Below are 5725 nucleotides of genomic sequence, written 5' to 3'. Positions count from 1 at the left end.
TGCAAGTTACCTGAACACAGCTCAATCACTAGCTTGTGATGGTCCTCTGTGTTTAATCATCTGTGTGATTCCTGCAGAGTTTTACCTGTAGCAATTGAAGCAGGAGTTCAGGAAATTAAACATTACAAAGGAAGACTACCTAAGAAAAAGAGAAAAAAAAGATTAACAGTTCAATACAAGCTTCATAATGACTATGTATCTCAAGATTCCGCAGGATGTTGCCTGGTCTGTGCAAGAAAATGACAAATGAATGCTATTTAACATTTTGCTTGAAGAGTTTTCCCATTCAGAAAACCATCTGAAATACAGTAATGAGAAAAGCAGAACTGTGAAGCATTTTATAAGGCTGATTACCTTTTTAGGACATATAATCTGATACATGCTTTGTTTATCCAGATTAAATTCAGTAGTTGAAAAGATTAATTGAACGTATTTTATGCTACTTGTACATGTTCTCACAAAGTAAGTTACTTTTTGTTTCTTATTATTGACTCTTGCACAAGAGCCTGCAATACACCACCAAGAGTAAATTTTCTATATTTAGTAGTTCATAAATCTTACAAGACACCAATCCATCCAGTAGTTTGTTGTTTGGGGCCTTTTCCTTCTTTTGTATACCCAAATAAAACAGGAATGCATGCAGGAGATGCACAGTATTCGCTTTTGCTTTTCTCCTCTCCAAGGGTACAAGAGGCATCTGTCAGTTTACTCATGCTCTACCCCCTACTCTCACTCCCTCTCTCCCCATAAATATAATGCACACAGTGAGCATACACATACGTGTGCATGTATGTACATTCATTTTTAACTCTTCAGCTAATGGACAAGAAACTGCTATGACTTCAAGGCTTTCTGTTTTGGAGGAGCTGTGTGACCTGGCTCATGTAATTTGCTGAGGATTAAATTTACCATCCCAGCAACACACACAAGGGTGGATGATCGTCTAAAAAAAGTTATGCTCTGCATGTCTTTTCCCCTATGCACTTGATGCTCATCTCAATGCCTTGGACAGCAGCTTCTCACTTTGTTGTGACTTGTTCTACATGTAACACACTGGATGGATATCTGATCTCTAATGGCTACAGGTTTTCAAAAGATTAAGTATTTTTGCCACACACACTGTTTCATATGTTATTCATCAGGACTAAAGACTAACTTAGATGTGTAGTTGGTCATTCCACACCTTGAGAAAAAAATTTTTCAGGACACAACATTCCTAAGAATCCTAAGAGGGGACTTCTCCTCAGCCCTTGCAGATAACAAAAGGCTTGCTTCAGTTTATTTAGTTCCCGTTTTGGAGACCACTGACAAAATACCTAGATGAGCAGGTTGCCTAGCTAGGCTTGGGATGTTTCTAGGTCTTCTGTTGCTCCACGCCAAAGGCCATGAAATATAAATACAACTTTTATATTTATATAAATATAAAACTACTATCTGTTGAATTGCAGATAGTTACAGCTTACTGGAAACTGACACTTGAAACTTCTTAAAACTGAGTCACTGAGCATCTGTGGCACTGCTGATGATTCATCTACCAGTAAAATGTTCCATAGATATGCATGACCACAGCAGCAGCATTTTCTGCAGCCACCTTTTGGATTCTGGTCCAGTTTGGAGACAGAAACATGCTTCATCCCTGCCGTTTCCCTTCAATGTGATGAACCTTAGAATCTCATTTGAAGCACACCAGGTGGGTACCAAAGGAGGCCCATGCAGACCACCCTGGGTTATGATGTATTTCTGACAGGCTGAACCGGAAACAAAATCCCTGGCCTACATGAGTGAGCTCCGCGTGCATGTACAGCAAGATAACTCTGCTGGGTTTATTTTAACTCTGCTCTTATGTCTCTCCTGAGATTTCAAGTTACCTCAGCGTGAGAGACTGGAGAAATCATTACTTGCTCAAAACAACCAAAGTGTGTGTCTGTGTGGCAGGGTGGCAAGGCAAGCTCTGCAGAAAGTGGGATGATGCACTTCTCCATATCCCACCTCCCTGGAGCCTCTAGTCCAGCTCCAGAATGGTTATCAGCCATTGGCACACCAGAAGCCCCATGTGGAGGGGAGGGTTCCAGGAGGCCAATGCAGATAAAACCAGTTGCACAAACACCCTCTCTCTAACTTCTTCTTGAAATCTGGGTAACTTAAAGATGGATGGGTTAGAGTTCGATAAGTCAATGCCTTTGAAATGCTTTATGTCGATTGAATGTTTTAAAATTTGCCATGTACCCTTATTTTCTAAAGTCTGCCTGTAAAACTTTGTTTAACCTGCTGAGAACACTGTGTTTCTCCCACATGTCCGTCTCAGGGAATAAAAAACCTTAACCTTAAAGAAACACATCAAGAGAGTCCAGGGCCTTACATACTAGATCTGGTAGGTAAGATATCTTCTTCTCAAAAGGCACCTGGAAAATAGGCAGAATATCCAGGGAAAGTCAAATAGCCCTGGATAAGGTTATGCGCATTGCTAAATCCAACAAAACTGCTGGCTGAAGTCTTGTCTAAGCCTACAAAATTATGCCAGGGAACTCTAGAAGAGGACTGATAAATCTCATTTCCTACCTTGAGCTGATTAATGCAGCTCAGTCCTTGTCCTGGTTTTGACTGGAATTTGAGTAGATATTTTTTAGAAGCAGATACAGCACTGTGTTTCAGATTCAGTATGAGAATGATGCTGATAACATACCAATGGTTTGGTTGCTGCTAAGAGTGCTTACTCTGAGCCAGGGAATCTTCAGCAGCTCATGCTCTGCCAGTGAGGAAGCGCACAAAAAACGTGGAGAGGAGCACAGCCAAAACAGGGGACCTGAACTGGTCAAATGGATGTTCCACAAAATAGAATGTCACACTCAGTATATAAACTGGAGGAGTCATCCAAAAGAGGGCCTATCTTGTTTGGCATTGGCCAGCAGGTGGTGAGCAATTGTGTTGTACATTACTTTTCTTTGGTTCCCCCACTCTCTCTCTCTCTCTCTCTCTCTCCCTCTCTCTTCTTTTTATTACTAATATTACTATTATATTTTACTCCAGTTCAATTATTAAACTGTTAACCAAAAAGTTTCACTTTTCTTTTTCCACCCAGTTCTCCTCCCCATCCCACTGGAGTAGGGTGTTGTTGAGTAAGCAGCTGCATGGTAGTGAGTTGCCAGCTGGGGCTAAGCCCCAATGCTTTCTCTCCCCATGTACATTTCTTAGTAGCAGCTGACACCAAGTCTCACACTGCTTCCTCACACTATGCAGGTAGGTGCAGTGGGAGTGATGAGCTGGTTTACACAAAGCAGCACTGGAAAGCAATGGCTGCCTGTAGCACACTTGTTTTCCGCAGTTATGCTCACTGCCCTAGACACCCTTCACATTTTAATGACAATTTCCTAGTAAGGAGTGTCATGAAAAACAACCAAATGAGGTTTCCCACACTGTAAATTTCTTTGAAGTATTGAGAATATTTTCTGACTTTGCAGCAGATCCTATGCAGCATGCAGCTCCTGAGACCTCAAGAGCAGATTCCCAAGGGACTCCTGGGTGGTGCAATGTTTGCTCTCTCAAAATAGAGAAGCAACTCTGCAGTTCTTCTCATTGCACTGACGTTTTTAAGCTGAACCATTTCCTGATCACTGTGGCCAAGACCATGCCATCTCCCACCAGGCCGTCTCTATTCCAAACCAGCAAGTCCAGGGCATCTTTTCTAGTTGCCTCTCTGAGTACTTATAATACAAAGTTCTCTCCCACAAACTGTAGGCATTTTTCAAATCTGCTCACCACAGCAGGATTTTTCCAGCTGGTCTCTAGAAAGTTGAAATCTGCCACAAGGACAAAGGCTGCTGATCCAGAGATTTCTCCTAACTGCCTGTAATATTAACCTCTCTGGGACTGGGATCCTGGCTGGGCAACTGATAGAAGACATCTGATTTGTCTTCCAGCCCTTCATCTTCACCCAGACTCCCAACCACATTATTACCAACTTTAAGGGCTGTATCAAACCTCTCCCTTCTATTTACTGCAACAGCTCCACCTTGCCCTGCCCTCTCCTCAATAGCCTGTACCCTCCATCCCAGCACTCTGGGTGCAGGAGAAGTTCCACTTATGCCAAGGATATCCCAGCTTAGTGAATGGACCAAGGGTTCCAGTAAAAGGCATTTGCAGCAACAATCCCTGAGCCATCTGCCAGGGACACCCCAGACCCTGAGCTCCTGACCTCCAGGCAAATTTGGAGAGGCTGTCGGGGCTAAACAGAACAAAGGGAGCCACCACATTCATTCCCAGGAGATGCCAGAAAGCTCTTAGCAGCCAATAGCCAGAATGGAGCACGGCAAGCTCACTATAGTTCACACCTTGTGGCCCCTGGGCCTCCCAGTGCCCTGGCTCCTTCAGACACTTGTGCTCCCTGAAACCTGATCCCATGGTAGCAACCAACCTGACCCCTGCAGCCCAGAGATGCTCTCAGGGGCAAGAGTGGAGGTGACTGTGGAGGGGACTCCTGATTGTCTCTCAGGTTCAGGCAACCTGTGCCGTCTGGTTGGGCAGGAGCAGCCCTTCTCCACAGCCTGGGCACTTCCAGGTGATGAAGACCACGGTGAGACAAGCTGCCCCCTTCAGCCCCTGGATAACCACATGGAGCACAGACCCACCTGCAGGCTGTGGAAAAGCCCCACTGTGGAGCAGGTAGAGATGGCCAGATGGAAGCTGCAGCCCAGGGAGATCTCACACAGGAACAGGCTCCTGTCAGGAGATGAAGCCTGTGCTTAGGAGCACATACAGGAGCAGGTTTCCTGGCAGCTGGAGCAATCTGTTTCAGAAGCACTGCACACCTGTAGAAAGGGCCCATGTTAGAGCAGAGGAACAGTGTAAGGAGTCAGAAGCAGCAAGAATGTGATGGACTGAACACAATACCCATTCCGCATCCTTCTGCACAGCTGGGAAGGTAGAAGAGTCTGTATGAAAGAGTGAAGTTGAGAAGGGAGGGGAAATTTGTTTGTTTTGCCTTTATTTCTTATCCCCCATCTCAACTGTTCATTGGCAATAGAATATATTAATTGTATCCAATTCTATCTGGCTAGTGACAGTACCCTACCTTGTCCTTGCCTCAACCCAGCTTTCCCATCTTACTTCCTCCCCCATCCTGGGAAGACAAGAAAGTTTGTCAGAGCAGCAACTTCACTACCTGGCAAGCAACCAGCCAAGGTCAAACCCATAAAACTCATGAAGGTAATGCAGGAAGACAGAGAAGGTATCCTCCTCATTCAGCCCTCAGAGCTAGTGCTGTGCACAGAGAGAAGAGCCAAACCAGGAAAACAAACCCTGCCAGAGCCCTGTGTATTGCACATACCTGCAGCAGGACACCTAGGATGTGCTGAGCTGGGTGAATATTGGTTATTTCAAGGAGGTCAGGAGGAAGAGTTTTATTGCCAAGGCTAGACAAGACAGGTGTTTTTCAGGTATGCAGCCATAGGATATAAAGAAGAGCAAAAGACTTCTTGAAGGCTGCACAGCTATAGAACACAAGGCAGAATGCACAGACTCCAATAAGGGAAAAAAACCCCAAGAAATCTGAAAAAAAACCCCCAAAGTTTCCCACGGGAATACTCCTATGTTAGGGCAGGACAGAGTGGCCATCCAGCTTTTGGGAAAACTCAAAACTGAATCAATCCCAGGCAATCTGATCAAAGTTTCTGCTTTCAGTGAAGGCTTGTACCAGCTGATCTCCAGACAACCCTTCCAACCTGAAGTA

This window comes from Passer domesticus, chromosome Z (assembly GCF_036417665.1).
Source record: "Passer domesticus isolate bPasDom1 chromosome Z, bPasDom1.hap1, whole genome shotgun sequence".
Lineage (NCBI taxonomy): Eukaryota > Metazoa > Chordata > Aves > Passeriformes > Passeridae > Passer > Passer domesticus.
Note: the sequence above shows the minus strand (reverse complement) of the source record.